Source organism: Rhododendron vialii, chromosome 3a (assembly GCF_030253575.1).
Source record: "Rhododendron vialii isolate Sample 1 chromosome 3a, ASM3025357v1".
Classification (NCBI taxonomy): Eukaryota; Viridiplantae; Streptophyta; class Magnoliopsida; order Ericales; family Ericaceae; genus Rhododendron; species Rhododendron vialii.
Genome location: NC_080559.1, coordinates 21,114,606 through 21,133,530, shown reverse-complemented (window position 1 = coordinate 21,133,530; position 18,925 = coordinate 21,114,606). Strand labels below are relative to the sequence as shown.

General features: G+C 39.9%; 1 long non-coding RNA gene across 1 annotated transcript; it reads left to right on the top strand.

Moving 5' to 3' along the window:
* The first annotated feature begins 1,332 nt into the window (after positions 1-1,332).
* Positions 1,333-2,674, top strand: LOC131320405 (uncharacterized). Its single transcript, XR_009198217.1, has 2 exons — positions 1,333-2,148; positions 2,445-2,674. It is a non-coding gene; the product is annotated as an uncharacterized LOC131320405 (long non-coding RNA).
* Positions 2,675-18,925: the final 16,251 nt, after the last annotated feature.

Sequence of the window (18,925 nt, the reverse complement as noted above, 5' to 3'; positions counted from 1 at the left end):
GATTTAACCAAAAAAAGAAGAAGGGCTATGCCGTCGCCTCTTAACAACAGCTTCGAGGGGCTATGCTACCGCCTCGATAAGAAAGGACAATAAAAGAAAAGATAATCTGTACTTACTCTAGCGTCGTTAAACCTCACGTTTGAGAGAGGCTCAGGTTAGAAGTATCCACTAGATTAAGTACAAATTACACAAAGTAAAATAAAGCGAGATACTAACAATGATTTGGCGAACCTCCAAAATAAGCTATAAAAGAAAGCGCTCCTCGGCAACGGCGCCAAAAATGCTTGCGACCTTAATGTGTGTTGTAATATGAATACCCCAAGCGTAGGGCTAGGTCGGTTGAAAGCATAATATCCGGAAGTCTGGGGTCGAATCCATAAGGAGCGCACCCATAATTTGATTGGAAGTTTGCTTGCGTAGAGTTTTTAGTTTTAGGACCGCTAACCAAAGTTCAGCGTTGAGACAACCAACTGAGAGATTTAGTAAATGGCTACTTAACCTAACTACGGCTTTTTGACTGGACATTAAACTAAAGGCTAGGTTTAGAGATAATCAACACCCATAACACAAGGATGGACTTATTCTTCTCTTTTTAACAAAGGTGTTGAGTTTGTCTAGGGTTTTTGAGACATCTAAACAAACACTTAGAGGGACATAGCTCCAAGCTTCAAATGTGGCAAGTAGCTTAACTCTTGCCTACATTTGATCAAAGAGGTTAACACCTCTAAGTTTTGGTACATAAAATTAACTCTAAACCATTCTTAAGCTTAAAAAATGAAATTTACAAGAGAAGAACAAGAAACACCCATGGAACAGGATTAAAAAATTGACACAAGAATGAGAGAGAGCAAGAGTGTGACATCCTTTTTAATTGAGGTGCTTAAATGTTATATTTAATAACTTAAGGACTAAAGTGCAATTTTTTGTTTAAATTGGTGCATGTGTGCCGTGTGTTTGTGTGAGGTGGTGTGTGTGTGTGTCATCAAAAGGGAAAGAAAAAAAAAACAGAAAGGAAACCCATCAGGGAGTTGTTCCAACGTGGAGAGAGAGAGAGAGAGGGAGAGAGAGAGAGAGACGGTGGAAAGAAGGTGGAAGAGTGATTGAAACCTCAATTCAGTAGGTAATTTTCACTCCCTTTTTGCTTAAATTCGTGTATAACAAATGAATATGCATAACTGTGTTTTGAGCAGAATTGAATCTGTCCTGTTTTTGATGAATATTTCTTGTTGACATACCGATCATGTTATTTTCTGATAATTTTACTGTAGGTGCCTCTGTGAGTTTAGTTTATGCTGTAAAAATTTCAGAATTTTCTGAATAGTATGGAAAAAGATAAAAATCTTGAACCGGGCTGCAGTCAGATTCGCGTCTGGGCAGACAGCCCAGACACATGTTGGAAAAACGGGCATAACTTCTTGCTCGGGTACCGGTTTTATGCACCGTTTCTTGATTCCGAAACTAGACTCGCATATCTTTCTGAATATGTATGGGTTGTGTCGTGGTTCTTTCTAGATTATAGCAGTTTTTGAATTAAAGTTCAGGTTTTGGTGATTCTGGAATTCTGGGCAGGTTTTGTAGCTGTGTTCTTAATCAATTTTCTCATAGTTGAATATGCTTCCTGACTATGGATGCTGTTGAGTCTTAAACCTTGATCAGTTGGTGTTGTTTTGGCGTTGGAAATATTGGAAAAGATTAAGTGTGTGATTTTTAATGAGCATTCGATCGCAGACTGTTCTGCTGGGTCTGTAGTTTCTGTTTTAGATGTGTAATTTCAATGGAGCATATCTTAGTCATTCGGAGTCCAATTTGGGCAAATTTTATATCTAGATTGATGTACTAGAAGCCTTCTTGCTAGTGGTGGTGGTCTTGTAGTATTCTTTGAAACCTATAGAATTCTATAGTCAGAAATCGATCAGTGGTTCTGTTGATAATGTGTGAAATTGTGAAATTCTTGGTTTGGGTACGAATTGGTGATTTTACTTTTGTTCGGCATACGTTAAATAGTTGAATTCATGCAGAACATTGTTAATGCATTTGTTAAAGCCTTAAAAGTATTTCTATACTAAAATGTTTGGCTTGTGGATAGGTGACGAGTCGGTGAATCAAGGAGCACCGAAACCATAGTTGTACTTTCTTTTGGAGTACAAGGTGAGTGTTTGATTCATAGATGTTATTCTATATTGAATTGAACTTGAATGTTGGCTTAGTGCCCGGTGATTGGCTTTAAGCCATATGGCTTTATGCCTTAAACTATTGGCTGTGTGCCCGGTGATTGGCTTAATGCCAAAAGGCTTTATGCCTTAAATTATTGGCTTTGTGCCCGGTGTTGCTTTTAATTGCTTGGTTCACTGGTTAACTGGTTGAGATATATCTTCTAGCTGTACCTTTAATATGGAATTGCATCCATGTCTCATAACACTCCTGGATTCCATTTTGGAATCCAGTTTTGCAGGCGTTGTAGATATCCACTGCTGATCGTCGTGGGGTTGTACGCTCGCTTAGGGTAGCACGTCGGGAAGGCTGGACTAGTTTTGGCAAAATTTTGTAGATAGGGATGTAGTTGCAGCCTATGTTTAAATTTGGTTTATTGTATAGTTTAATGTTTTCTTAAGACTTCCGCTGTGTTTGTAAGAACGTTAAGTTTTGCGTTATCAATAAAATGGTTGTTGGATAATTTAGTTGCTAAAACTTGAGTTATAGAAATGGGTTGGTGGTTGATGTTGCACCCTCACGTCGGTTTAGGCTCATTTGAGTGCTGGGCCGGGGTGGGGTGTGACAAAGAGAATGGGCGATTCCAGCGATTTCGTGAGCCTCGGTGATCTCTGATGGTAGAAGGTACTTTATCCATGGCGGATGGGCTAGGAATCACGGCTCTTGACTCAAATGAAGTTAAAGAAAACAAAAGCTTCACTCCGATTCTTCTCACAATTCTCAAACCCACCTTCCAATTTCAATGAACCCTAGGAGCTTGACATTTACCGAGATAGGAATTCCTCACCGGTTCCTTACAAGCGACTCACACTAAAGATCCACTGTTCAGGGATCCATCCCTTCCTCTTCTCTGTATGGAGTAGATACAACCAGCCCCAAATTACCTAAACAAATCCAGTCCGGCTAGTAAACTCTAGCAGGCCTTCTTCAAAGAGAGTCTGAAACTGGAAGAAGAGGAGCGAGAGGCTATTGTTCAAGGCAATACAAACAAGCTCATCAGTTTTCCATCGGAGGTACATACCTCAAACCCTAAAATTATGTTCAATGCTAGAGGGATCCTTATGTTGAAGGTGACCCAAATCTAGAGTACAACCCCAGATCCTATAGACCTGGACATGCACCCACGCATTTTTCTTCAGACAGTACTTTCAATCCAGGAGTTGATTCCAAAACAGACCTACCACATCAAATAAATCCAAATGCCATTCCTTAACCTCAATCTCATCAACCCCACGTAATACCTCAGTAACACCAGGTAGTTAACAAAAACCTCACTCACATACATCTACTTAATTACAAACCCAAGTTAGGTTAGAATCAACCAAAACCTAAACCTAAAAACTGGGCTGCCCTCCTTCAGTCGCAAAGCCCTTCTATGGACATGAAATTGGATGATCTTCAGAGAGGGAAAGAAGCTCTGGTGGAAATAGATCTAGAGTTGACTAATGTGGGCAAATGGAACAAATACTTGGTAGGTCACTTTCTTGACGGACAAATGGCTTATCTCCTAATAGTTTCCACTGCTAGGAACCAATGGAAAGAGCATTTTGTGGCTTGAAACCTGATGTGGCTGGCTTTTACTTGTTTGAATTCAAAGATGGACAATCTAAGATGCAAGTCCTTGAAGGGGACCCCTATTTCTTTTCTCAAAATTACCTTGTACTTAAGGATTGGCACAGGATGATGAAGCCTGCTAGAGAATAGCCTACCAAAATACCAGCTTAGGTGAAATTGCATGACCTACCATTGGAACTGTGGAACCAAGAGTGCCTGAGTAGGGTAGCTAGTACTATTGGAAAACCTCTACATGTTGACCATGCCTTTCTAAGACTACTAGACAGCTAGGTCTACTACAAACTAAATCTACAAAGGCTAGAATCTGCATTGAGGTCAGTGCTGAACAAGTCCTCCCTAATGAAGTAAAAGTTGTAGTTGACGGGGATCTGTTGTTATTCCTGTGGAATACCAAGTCCTACCCCCAATGTGTAACATATGCCGCGTATTTGGGCATCATACAAGTAAATGTGCTAGAGAAGCCTCTACCTCTTCACCTCCACTACAACCTACAGCTCAAGTTTGGACTAGAGTAGGTAATGGTAAACAAAAGGTTGGCTGTGAACAATCAAAAACAGGGCAGCAGAATTGCCCTGTAAATATCCGTCCAGCAGTTGAACCTTAACAATCACACACTCCAGTTGTAACCACTGTTCCTGAGGAAAAGCTTACTGATTCTGAGGAGGAGTTACTTGTGGTTCTAGAAGGAGTAGTAAGCAGCAATCAAAGGGCAGAGCCAGCAGCCTCTTTAGAGATTAGTTCCACAAACTTACACAATGCAACTGGTTGACATGATCCTAAGGCTGAGAAAGAGACAAGTGTTGATAACCAGTCCATCTCTACCCCTACTACACTGTCCAAATCAGTTGCTAAGAGAGCTGAAAATAAAGAACCCCGTGACCCTCTAGCCATTTCAGAAGTCAAACTGACGAAGGGAGGTTCTAACAAAGCTGGGCAAAGGGGGAGGCAGAAGAGCTTTTCTAAAGGCTCTTCCCACATCTCAAGGAAGTAACACTCTTTTCTTTGTTTTTTGTTCATATATAGTTATATGAGTGCTATTTATACTCCACTCTCATTTATACTGATTTGTAACTTGTGGTTGTAAAAAGAATTGTCTAATGGTTTATTCATCTATACATTTTGGTTTTTGGAATTTGAGGTGTCTTAATGACCCTCTCAAACATAGGGAGGCAAAAAATTGGGTCTTTAATAATAAGTTATCCTTAGTTGGATTCATTGAACATAAGGTTAAAGATCCCAAAGTATCTAGAATTGTCAAAACTATTCTCCCTCAATGGATTTTTGTTAGCAACCATTCCTGCTTTCCTATGGGGAGAATTTTAATTTGTTGGAACCCATTAGTGTTTAAAGTACAAGTACTGTGTCAATCCAGTCAGTTTATCCATTGTGAAGTGCATTCCTGTGATGGCCATTATACCTTTGTGGCCACCTTTGTCTATGGAGCTAATTCTTACCTAGATAGGCAACAACTTTGGGCTGATTTATAGCAAATCTATGTTGTAACCCATTGGGGGTGGTATTAGGAGATTTCAATGCCATTAAATATCCCACTAAAAAAGTAGGAGGGGATAGGACTTGGATGCCCAGGATGGAAGAATTCAATACTTGCCTTCAATCAACTGAACTAGTTGACCTTAGATACTCTGGTTGCCACTACACTTGGTCTAATAAACAACTAGGGGATGCCCACATCAGCACCAAGATTGATAGGGTTCTGGTTAATGAAAGTTGGATCAAGTACTTCTGTTGGTCCAATGCTCATTTTCTCAACCCTAGAGCGTCTGATCACTCCCCTGCTATTGTCTATTTGACAGCCCCTTCACCTCCAAAGAAAAGGCCTTTCAGGTTTTTTAATTTTCTGACTGAACACCCTAAATTCATTGACACTATTTAGCAGGTTTAGAGGAAAGTAATCATTGGTAACCCAATGTACTGTGTCTGTGAGATGCTTAAGCATCTGCAGGTAGACCTTAAAAAGATAAATACCAATGAGTTCAATGATTTGTCATCAAGAGTGGCCTCCTATAGAAATCAATTAGAGGCCATCCAGAGAGAACTAGGATTAAATCTTAGTGATCCTTCAAAGCAAGCCACTGACAGGGAATTGTGCAAGCAGTACTTTGTTTATGCTAGGGCTGAAGAGAGTTTTCCCAAGCAAAAATCAAGGATTCAATGGCTAAAGTTGGGGGATCGATGTTCCTCATTCTTCTTCAAAACCATTAGTAATTCTAGGAATAGAAACAGAATATCTAGTTTGATTTTGGAGGATGGATCTGTCACCCAGGATAGAGAGTTGGTTAAGCAGACCTTCATCAACTACTACACTAATCTGTTAGGTACCAAGCATCTGAATCATTACACTGGTTCCTCTAGAATGCATCAACTCATCACTAGAAAACTCACTCCTTTCCAAAGTTTGGAAATGGTGATGGAGGTAACTGATAAAAAGATCAAGGACACCTTCTGGTCTTTCAATCCTCAAAAAGCACCTGGTCCAGATGGTTACAATGCTACATTCTTCCATAAAGTTTGGCCTATGATAGGCCATGAGGTGACCTCAGCTGTTAAACTATTCTTTAAATCTGGTCAGGTTTTGAAGAAAGCTAATGCTACTCTAGTTGCTTTGGTACCTAAAGTCCTCAACCCTTCTAAGGTAGGGGATTACAGACCTATTTCATGTTGTAATGTGATCTATAAATGTATTGCTAAAATCCTAGCCAACAAAATCAAGCCTATCCTGCCAATTATTGATCCTGCCCAATCTAGATTCGTACAAGGTAGGAGGATAACTGATAACATATTCCTTACACAGGAATTGATGATGGGTTACCACAAACACTCCTCTTCCCCTAGGTGTGCCATGAAGTTGGATATTATGAAGGCTTATGATAATGTCAAATGGGACTTCCTCTGGGATGTCTTTGAATCCATGAATTTCCATCCTCAGATGATCCAATGGTTGAAAGCTTGTGTCTCCACAGCTAATTACTCCCTGTGCCTCAATGGGGAGGCAATAGGATATATTCCTAGACAGAAAGGTTTAAAAAAAAGGTGACCCATTGTCTTCCTACTTGTTTGTCATAGTCATGGACGTTTTGACTTGTATCCTTAAGGAAAAGTCTATCCTCCCTGATTTTAAGTTTCATTGGAAATGTGGCTCCACCAAACTTGACAACCTCTGCTTTGCAGATGATCTTATGATTTTTTGTAAAGGTGAGGTGAGCTCCATTACTCACATTAAAAACTCCTTGACTGAGTTTGAAGCTTTGTCTGGACTCTCACCAAGCCCTTCCAAGAGTGACATCTTCTCCTCTAGTGTTAATCCTTCCACTAGAGCTTCCATTTTGAATATTTTAGGTTTCCAGAAAAGGACTCTACTAGTTAGGTACTTGGGGGTACCTCTTCTATCCACCAAACTCAAGCACACTGATTGTAAAGTCATGGTTGACAGGATTGTAGCCAAAACTAAATCATGGACTCATAGGTACCTCTCTTATGCTAGCAGAATATAATTGATTAAGTCAATTCCATTTTCAATGCAAACTTATTGGTCAATTCTTTTTATTTTCCCTAAAAAGGTAATTAAAGAGATTGAATCTATCCTTAGAGCCTTTTTCTAGTCAGGTCCTGACCTTAAGAAGACAAGTGCCAAAGTCTCATGGGAACACCTTTGGTCTCCTGTCAAGGAAGGTAGATTAGGATTTAAATCTATGGAGGTTTGGAACAAGGCAGATGTTGCCAAGCACATTTGGTTCCTTGTCTCTGGTGGGGAGCAATCTATGTGGTACCAATGGGTTAAGTCTTATTTACTTAAGGGTAAGAGCTGTTGGAGTGTTAAAACTCCAAGTGACTCCTCCTGGGTTTAGAGGAAAATACTTAACCTTAGACCATTTGTTCAACCTCACATTAAGTACAATATTGGGGATGGCCAACTAACCTCTTTGTGGTGTGACAATTGGCATCCCCTCGGCCCTCTTTTGCCAAGGTTTGGACTTAGAATAGTCTATGATTAAGGACTTCCTAAGGATGTCACTATGAAGGCCATCATTAGAGACAGTCAATGGGCCTACCCAATGACTCAATCACCTGATCTTAATGAGGTGAGATCTGATCTACATGTTGTTTCCATCAATGATTCCATTGGAGATAGATGTATCTGGACTCTCACTACCACTGGAAAATTTACAATTTCATCCCTTTGGGATCACTTGAGAACACACTTTCCTACTATCACTTGGTATAAAGTGGTATGGTTTTCAGGGCACCTTCCTAGGTGCAGTGTGATCTCATGGATGGCCATCCTTAATAGGTTATCTAATGAGGATAGATTGGTAATGTTTGGCATGAAATCTTCCTCCACTTGTAGTCTGTGTATGGGTGTAGAAACCCATGACCACCTGTTCTTTGAGTGCCCATGGCTACATAGATTAGATGTATTTTGTCCCTAAAGACCCCTCATATGGTAGGGTTGGCCCTTGGCAACAGTGGGTAAGTAAATTGCCCAATTTACGGGGTAAATCTTTAGCTATCATAATTGCTAAATTTGTATTCACAATTTATATGCACCAACTGTGGCTTGAGAGGAACTACAGAAAGTTCCAGAATCTTAGATGCCCTCCTGGAGTGGTTGCTAACAAAATTCCAGATGAAGTTAGAAGTAAGTTGTTGTCCTTAGAATTCAAGGGACCTTCTCATTTACTTTCTATGTGGAACATTCATGCTTAATCTAAATATCTTGTTCTATTGGATTTCTACTTACGTCATTTTATTTGCAGGTTAAAGCTCAAGGGGTATTCAGCTTTACAGCAACACTCCTTTAAAGCCTACCAATTCATTCAAAGCAGCCACACTCATAGATTTCCACACTTTGGGTTTCTATTAGTTCTACTATTCAAGTAGTTATCTTACTCTTGGCTAACTAATTTAGTAGTCCACAACATATGAGTGTTCATACTATATTGTGCGATAACCTGGGTTGTGTGCTAGATCCCCAACATTCCTTATGAGAGGAGGTAATATTTAATGGGGGAATTATGTGAGGAAACAGTGGAGGGAGAAGGTGGATCCCCGTCTCTTGGTATCAATAAGAGAGTAGGGGTTTTGAGGTTCCAAGGGAGTAGAAGTGTGAGCATTATACATACCAAGGGTTACATTCTCTGGTTCATTCTCTATTTGTTTCTATGTATGGCTCTTAATAGCTATTTCATACCTACCCTCATATCATATCTGAGGTGTTTTTGGTTTGGTTTTGGTTTGGATTTAATTGATTAGCAGTTGTTACAGTGTCTACTCTACTAGCTGTACTAGCTAGATTTTATTGATTGGCAATGTTATGCTTGCATGTCATGTCTACCTCTGTTGTTTTGCTGCTACGGTTGCTTATTACTGCTGTATGGTTACTAATTGTTACTGCTTCTGCTACTGCTTCTGGTGTTTGTAACTTCTAGCAGATATTCATTTGGTTTTGACCTATCCTTGGGGGGTTGTCCCTTGGAAAGTTTATGTTTTTCTAGGGGGCATGTCCCTAGCTATTCATTGTGGATGCACTCTGCTGCTGCTGATTGCCGACTAACTGCCTAAGCTGTTGCACCAGCTGCTGTTTGAAACTTCGGCTGTTGTTGTCATGTTGTCACTATTAGTTATTTTGTGACTGCCTTACTACTATCTCTTTGGAGAATGCTTAAGAGGACTATGTTACAATTGGTGTTTCTAACTACCTGGTTGACATTATCTAGTCACTGAGTTGGCTGCTATTTTCAAGCCAAAGCAAACTGCAGTTGCTGCTGCTGTTATGGTTGCTTGCTGCTACTTCATGCCGTTGTTCTTTTTTGCTTCTTACTGTTGTTGTCCTCAATCCAGCTGCAGTAGGTTTTGGATACTCTAAAATGGTTCAATTTGGGTGCTCACTGCTAAAGAGTCACCTATTGAGTCACACCCTTCATATTATTATGTTATTCCTTTTGGTATTGTAACGCCCCTGAATTTTGGTCAGTAAAAATTTCGTTAAATATTTGAATTACTTATTTTCTCTTGAGTGGCTATATGATTTCTTGATAATTTTCGTCGTAGTTAGATTTCGGTCTCGACTAGAAACCCTACTTGACCAATTTAGTTAATTTCTAACCAACTAGTTGGAGGAACCGAGCAACCAAACTCACCAAGTTACTAGATGAACCTTTTGGACCTTTGCCTTTACCCATTGGTCCATAGTGTTAGGGTAATTTTTGTTCATTGGACAATAAGCTTTTCATTATAATATTTGACTAAAGTACATGTAGTCTTTTCAAAACCTTATTTTAAGTACAAAAGTACTTGTACTTCTTTTATCCATTGGTCCTTACCCGCAAGGGAAACTATTATCCATTGGGTAATAGCCCAATCTTCCAACAAGGTACAAAGTTTTAATTAAATAAATCAAGTATGGATTTCCCATGTGATTTTATACATTAAAATATTGGGGTATATCTAAACCCTAGATTTTCTAGTATTTTATTGACTAAACTAGTACTTGTACTTTATTATTATTCTAATGGGGAGAATCCTAGCTTTTTATTTAATTGAGGTACTTGGTACCACACCTATATTTAAATATAGGGCTTTTGTCACATGCTTTAAAAGACAACTTTTGATTATTTTAATATAAAAAGTTTCCTAGTTACTATTGTCCATTGGACAATAAAAGTTAGGAGATTTATTATCCATTGGGTAAAAGGTTTAATCTTTCAACCAAGTACAGGGGTTTATTAAACTAGTCTTTTTCTTAAACCCCATGTGCTAAAGTACATATTAGTTTATTATAAAAGTACTTGGTAGCCTTTAAGGTCTAAGATTCTCCTAAGTACTCTTATATTATTTTATATTGGGGTTTTGTACCCAATCGGATTAATTTATTGGGGAGTTGATCTTCCTAGAGTACATTAGCACACTAGTTTATTTATTTAATGGGTCATGTGCCTAAATTGGATTTGTTTAATGGTTTTTGGATTTGGAAAGAATCTTGTACTTTGTACCTTTCTTATTCTTTCTTGCATTTATATATGTATATATATATATATATATCTATAGTGTACCTGAGAGAGAGAGAAAGAGAGAGAAAGTCGAGAGGGAGAGAGAGAGAGAGTAGCCGAGAGAGAGGGAGAGAGGGAGAGAGGGAGAGAGAGAGAGAGAAGGAAGAAAGAGGAAGATTTGATTGTACCACTCTTGATTCCCATGATCTTCTTTGTACTTCAAATCCATGGGTGAATCTTCCTTCCTAGCTAAGAAACTAACTCTCCATTATCCTCCTTTGTACTTCTATATTTGTTTAGACCAAATCTTGTACCATTGTCTCCTTCTTTCCAAACAAATCTTCCATAATCCCATCCAAGGTACACAATCCTAGCCATGCAAGCTACCTAATAGGCCTAAGTCTAATTTGCCTAATGACAACCTATGATGGGCCATTATCCTAGCCTTTATTAGCCTAAGATTTGACTACAAGCTAGACCTAGGTTATAATTACCTAGATTCACCTAAAAAGCCTAAGATCTTACTTGATTCTATAGCCTTACACCTAAGATATGATTGGACAAGGCATGGCTTGACATGTGAGGTGATTTGATGACTTAATGGAGCAAATCCATGGAGGATTTGGAGAGAGAGAAGGCCGGCCATGAGAGGAGAGGGAGAGCCCAAGGTTTTGCCTATAAATAGCAAGCCATTCCAAGCATTCAACTCACACCTTCACCTAGCAACTTCTCTCTCTAGAAAAATCTTGTTCTTTCTTTGTTCTTTCTTTTGTTCTTCATGTTCTTGAGTTGTTCTTGAGTTCTTCAAGAAACTCATCCTAGGCCGCCACTAAACCGCCACCCGACCACCCTTCGATCCATAAAGTAGAGTAGTGTTAGTCAAGAAGAAGTTTCGAGAGAAACCATTCTCTTTCGAAGCTCCCGAAGGCATACCGTAGGAAGTTACTCCGTCCGACCGCCGATTACCGTCCGTAAGCCGTTACTACCGCCTAGAAGAACGGTAAGGAAATCCTTACTTACTATTTATTTACTTACTCAAGTATAACGTTGTTATTTTGAATCGCTAAGAAAGAATGGTAGATTCTCCCTACTCCGAATTATATGAAGTGTATCTTTACCTATTTACTTTAAGTATTTGTATTGTTGATATTTAAGATGGTTATGAGTATGCATATATGAGTATCTTGTATTACTTGTGGTGTGATAAAGCATAAGTGATTTCACTCCAAGGGCGTCCGTACATGTGGTGTTGTGCTTTGAATAAAGCATAAGTGATACACTCCAAGGGCGTCCGTACATGCATGTGGCGTTATGCTATAAATGGTGATTGAGCGTGATAAGTAATATAGAATTGGATGATCTTGTTAGAATGATTCCTGCTTACTTTTGTCCTACCGCGGAGTCTTTGCATGTAACGAGACACGAGAATCGAGAAAGTAGAAACATGACACCTAGGGTGTGATTAATGAAAGGAAATGTTTTCCGAGGAAGGAAATATTTTGAAACAACATAATGACCGGTTTTGGGTGGCATTATGTGAGTTGTGTGTGTGCGTGTGTAAAAGTAAGATTTGTGAAAAACCCAATGAGAACCCGGAGCGGCGGAATCATTGTGGGGATACTCGGGAACCCGGAGCGGCGAAACTGAGGGTTTAGTTTTTTTTGAAAACCCAATGAGAACCCGGAGCGGCGGAATCATTGTGGGGATACTCGGGAACCCGGAGCGGCGGAACCGAGGGTTTAGTTTTTTTCGAAAACCCAATGAGAACCCGGAGCGGCGGAATCATTGTGGGATACTTGGGAACCCGGAGCGGCGGAACCAAGGGTTTTGAATTGTAGCTTGGTTATCCGCGGTACGGAGCCAATGCAAATGTGTGCCAATGGGAACCCGGCACGGCGGAACCATTGTGAGGTTACTCGGGAACCCGGCGCGGCAGAATCGAGGTTGGGTGTGTGACTTGGTTATCCGCGGTACGGAGCCAATGCAAATGTGTGCCAATGGGAACCCGGCGCGGCGGAACCATTGTGAGGATACTCGGGAGACCGGCGCGGCGGAACCGAGGTTGGGTGTGTAGCTTGGTTATCCGTGGTACGGAACCAATGCAAATTTTGTGAGTTAAACAAATGATTTTTGAAAGATGAATTGGTATATGAAAATGTTGACACGGTCTACGATGAGTTGCGTAGGAGAAACCCAGAGAATCTTGGACACCAATGATAGTTGATTAACGAATGTGGATGTTTCATTGTTAGCTGCGTATATATGTATCATGTGGAAATCGATGTGTTATTATTTCCTGTTGTTTTTAAGTTATGGGTTAGCAGGTATGGGATTTTTCTGCTGAGCTTTTGTAGCTCACGGTGTTGCCTTTTGGTGACCCTGACATATTATATCGGTGGCGACGCTGGTATAATGTGTCAGATTTTGTAGATGATCAGGGTAAGCAGATCACCGTGGAGGCTTTTGGAGTTGAGGAGCTGGCAAGAATGGAGGAGCTGAGGAGCTGTAGTTAGGAACCCTAGAACCCCCCTCCATTTGTGTAAATACTGAACTCTTGTGAGAGTTTTGTTGTAATAAAGAGCTAGACTCTATTTTGAGGTTTTCAATGAAATTGTCTTTTTAACGTACCCAAAATTCAGGGCGTTACAGGTATTGTTTCCATGGAGTTGTTTTCCTTCCCTCTTACTAGATGGATTGGAAACATCGCATATCTTTTAGCCCATGTAGCCATTTGGCGAAGACAACTTTTTTTTTTACTCTTGTATTTTTCCTTTTCTCCTCCTGGAGTATGCCCCTTGTAGGCTGTACATTCGGTTAGCCTCTTTTCTATTTCAAGCTAAACTACCCAAAAAAACACTCATGGTTACAGGATGCTAACCATCCCGCAACCTAGCCTTGCTACAATACTCACACATATTGAAAGGAGACATAAAATGAGCAAGGGTAAGATAAGGAGAATACTAAACATTGATTAAACTCGAAATAAACAGAGGAGAAGATTCCTTACAACTTTAATGAAGACTAAAAGCTCCAAAAGTAAATGGATCGTACCTAAAATCCCTCCTTAAGACATGAATGAGGAGAGAGGTGAGAGATAGCTTTAATGGAGGTAGAGAGAGAAAGTGTAGAAATTGAATGCCCTAGAATCGGGCTTAAGTTGGTATATATACCCCATTTACAGAATAATTACAAAAATGCCATTAAAATGTTTGCGCAGGATAGGGGGGTCAATCCCTGGTGAAAGGGGGATCGATCCCGGAGCTATTGGATCTGGCGGCTGGAATGAGGGATCGAGGGATCGATCCCTCTACTTGCTAGATTGTGCAGTCAGCTTTTCTGCTGTTCTTGGCCTTCGAGCGGCTCCAAGTCTTCCTCCACGGCTTGGGATACTTCATTTGGGACTCGAAATGACTTCTTAAGGTTTCTCACATGCTCAAGTACATCCGGATTCCTTCAGGGATTATTAGAAGCCTTGGAAATGCCCTTTTTTTGCTCCAATCACCTATCAATCCACAAAAACGCACCTTGCGTGCAATATCAAACAAAAATAAGCAAATATGCATGTAAGGGCTGCAAAACGAAGGGCCATAAACCCAAATATTTACACTATTTAGAGCTTATCATTTAGGAAACACAACTTTGGTATGTGCTCTTATTTTCTCTTAATTAAGTTAATAATTTTGCTTGTTTTATGTTTGAAGGATTTTTTTTTCAACTCCACCTAGTTTGTGCTTAGAGCCTTATCTTTATTCCCCAGCCGGTCCCAAGCCCGGATAAAAGAGGAGGGTTGTGCGTTAGGTAGCTGACAGCTAGCATGTAAAAAAACCCATCAGATCTCTATGACCTGAATCCAAATATGATAACGAAACATGCTAGGGCGTTCCCTTTAAGCGACGTGTTGTGCCTGCCTTCGGGTGCTTCGAAAAATGAGCAAGGGGCGCCACACCGGCGCCCGGGTGTGGTGATAAGTGAGCAAGGGTTCCCGTGTGTACCTGGACGAGCACGGGTAAAGAAGCTAGCCCAAGATTATAGGATTCGTTTAGCAACTTGGAATATAGGGACATTAACGAGTAAGACTAGGGAGCAAGTTGACACCATGCTTAGGAGGAAGATTAGTATACCTTGACTTCAGGAAACTAAGTGGGTAGGGGAGAAAGCTAGGGAAATAGAGAACACAGGTTATAAGCTCTACTATACGGGTAAGAATAGACATAGAAATGGAGTAGGTATCGTAGTAGATAAACACCTAAAAGATTCGGTAGTTACAGTCACGAGGAAAGGAGATCGGATTATTTTAGTTAAGCTTGTGATCGGAGGGAGTATAGTTAATATTATTAGTGCTTATGCACCCCAAGTAGGTTTGGATGGTCTCACTAAAGAGCAATTCTAGGAGCAGATGGATGACATGGTTCAAGATCTACCTTTTGGGGAGAAGCTATTTATAGTAGGCGATTTCAATGGCCATGTGGGAGTACATAAGCAAGGGTATGAGAAGGTGCATGGTGGCTTTGGTTTTGGTGACCTTAACGAATGTGGTCGGAGGATTCTAGATTTTGCAGTAGCTTTTGACCTTATAGTGGGAAATACCCACTATAGGAAGCGAGAAGAGCATTTAACTACCTTTAAGAATGGAGCCAATAGAAGCCAAATTGACTACTTTCTCGTTAGAGGTGCGGACCGCTTGACATGTAAGGATTGTAAGGTTATTCCCGGAGAGTGTCTAGTGGCACAACATAGACTTTTGGTGTTAGATATTAGTCTCAAGGGGAATATTAGAAGGAGGAAGGAAACTAAATGCCCACGAACTAAATGGTGGGGCCTAAGAGGGGAGAAACTAGGGGTATTCAAGGAAAGAATATTTCAAGAAGTACAGTGGGGAGTGGAAGGATATAGTGACAATATGTGGAATACCATAGCTGACGTTATTAGAAGAATATCGAGAGAAGTTCTCGGGGAGTCGAAGGGAAAAGGTCCAATTTCTAAAAAGACATGGTGGTGGAATGACGAGGTTCAAACCAAGGTAAAAGCCTAGAAGGAGTGCTTTAAAAAGTGGCAAAAGGACTGGAATGAGGAAAATTTTCAGGGTTATAAGCAAGCTAGCAAGGAAGCTAAGAAAGCTGTTAGGGATGCTAAGTTGAAAGCCTATGAGAATTTCTACGCTAGACTCGATAGTAAAGATGGAGAAAAGGTTATTTATAAACTTGCCAAGTTGCGAGAAAGGAGAGCTAAAGACGTTTCTCAAGTTAAGTGTATAAAAGTTATTGATTCGGTGGTGTTGGTAAAAGATGAAGTGATCAGGGATAGATGGAAGTCATATTTCAAGAAGTTGTTAAATGAGAAACATGAAGGAGGCTTTGGTGGGGAGGAAGAGTATGTACTTGGCGAGAATATAGAATATGAATTTTATCAGAGAATACAAAAGTTTGAAGTGGCCAAAGCTTTGAAAAGGATGAAACCGGGTAAGGCCTTAGGACCAGATGGTATCCCTATTGAAGTGTGGAAAAGTCTAGGTGACCTAGGGGTGACTTGGTTGACGAAGTTGTTTAACAAGATTATTATGACGAGGAAGATGCCCGACGAATGGAGAAGGAGCACTCTAGTACCTATCTATAAGAATATAAGGGATATCCAAAGCTGCAACAACTATAGAGGTATTAAATTGATGAGTCATACGATGAAGTTGTGGGAAAGAGTTATTGAGCATCGCTTAAGGATGGTGACTACGGTGTTAGAGAAATAGTTTGGGTTCATGCCTGGAAGATCAACCATGGAAGCTATCAACTTATTAAGGAGAATGGTAGAAAAACATAGAGCAAAGAAGAAGGATCTCCATATGGTTTTCATAGACTTAGAAAAGGCTTATGATAGGGTGCCTAAAGACATCATATGGTGGGTTCTGGAGAGAAAGGGAATGACCAAATGGTATATCGAGATGATTAGAGATATGTACGAAGGTGCCGTCACTACCATTCGATCACCAGTAGGGGAAACGAGTGAATTTCCAATCACTGTAGGATTGCATCAAGGGTCAGCCCTGAGCCTGTACCTTTTTGCCTTAGTTATGGATGAATTGACTAGACAATTTCAGGAGGATATCCCATGGTGTATGATGTTTGCAGATGACATTGTCCTCGTAGATGAGACCGCTAGAGGTGTTAATACGAAACTAGAAATTTGGAGGGAAGCATTAGAGTCAAAGGGTTTTTGAATAAGTAGGAGTAAAACTGAGTATATGGTGTGCAAGTTTAGTGGTACCAGCAGTGAGCACGAAGAAAGAGTGATGATCCAAGATCAGGAGATACCTAAGAATGATCATTTTAGATACTTAGGATCACTCATTAGTAGAGATGGAGAGATTGCCGATGATGTGACTCATAGGATTCAAGTGAGGTGGCTCAAATGGAGGAGTGCTACTAGTGTACTGTGTGACAAGAGGGTACCCATAAAATTGAAGGAAAAATTCTATGGAACTGCCATTAGATCAGCGATGCTTTACGGGACAGAATGCTGGCCTATTAAGAAACAACAGGTGAACAAGATGAGTGTAGCAGAAATGAGAATGTTGAGGTGGATGTGTGGTAAGACTAGAAGAGACAGGATTAGAAATGAAACGGTTCGTGAGATGGTAGGTGTAGCACCCATAGAAGAGAAGTTGAGGGAAAATAGGCTATGATGGTTTGGGCATGTCTACCGTGGACCAGGAGATGCAATAGTTAAGAGCGCATATATGATAGATTTGGGTAGCAATGCTACGGGGAGGGGTAAACCTAAATTGACATTAGATGCTGTGGTACGCAATGATATGAGTATAGTAGGTTTGTGTGAACAAATAGCTCTTGACAGAGCTCAATAGAGGAAAAGGATTCATGTAGCCGATCCCAAGTGATTGGGACTTAAGGCTCGGTTTGGTTTGATAAGTTTGAAGGATTTTGGCTTCATTTTTGGTTTCAAACTTAGTTTATATTCATTATGTATTGTGTTGACAGGTAAAATTTTTAATTTAGTAAAAGGGTTATAAGGGTACAAACATTCATATTTTTGAACATGTTACTTGCATCTTTTAGTTTCTAGTAGATTATGTGTGGGCTGTTGTGCTCACTCCCTACCTTACACATTTAAAGGACAAGGATAAACTTTGATGGACACGGTGGTGGAGCTAACTTTTGTGCTTTGACGAGTTGATCTAAGTAATATTTTGTTAAGCCTTGAATGCTATCTTTTGTCTACATGTATATTTGTTTTGACCTTGGGCATGGATAGATAAATGTTAAATTTTACTCTAGAAATGATTTACTATGTTTTTTTTTTTGGCAAATGGAAAGGAAAACTTGTACTTTTCTATTGTAGGTGAAGTTTGTAAGAATGAAGTTGGATTTTGGTGCCTTAATGGCGAATTGAAAACTTTGAAAGATTTGGATCTTGTTGCTATTCTTTTAATTTTGGTTGGACTTATAATTCAATGCATGATGAATGAAAAGAAATTGTTTTTATTGATTTGGTGATAATATTTCGTTTATTGAGCTTAAAATCATATTGCCGGATCATATAACAAAAAAATGGGGCATGGCGTTACTTATTTGTGGTTTTGACTGATATGATATCTCTTTTTGTTTACTGTAGATGTTTCAACCGATCGGAGATGGTGTTAAATAGTGTTATGGGTGGTTCCCTACTCTAGCATCTCTATTGTGAGATGGCAAAATTTGAAAAATCGACTTTTATCTCTATGCCCTTTTGTACTGTCTCATTGATTTAAACCAGCCATTTCCACACTTTGTGCCATCTCTGGTTTACGTGCTAGCATTTTCTTGCCTAGATCGAAAACAACTGTTAGACAATAATGGCTAATGACAAATGCCTTTAACTCAGGCTCAACATCATTTTTTTTTTTGGTTTTGACGTCATAGCACAAACTTCATCTTTTCAAATGTTACTCAAGTTCACCATGAGCTTGAGTTTATCATTCAAAGTGTGAAACTGATGACACCGCCAGATGGCAGGTTCCTAGACCTATTCTTTATGACCGACACATTGCAAGTAGTTGCATCACTTAATAACTCCCAAATATAGTTGTCTTTTTCTTTTGAAAAACCATCACATTGTATGACATGCTGAGTGTCAAGATGTGTGCT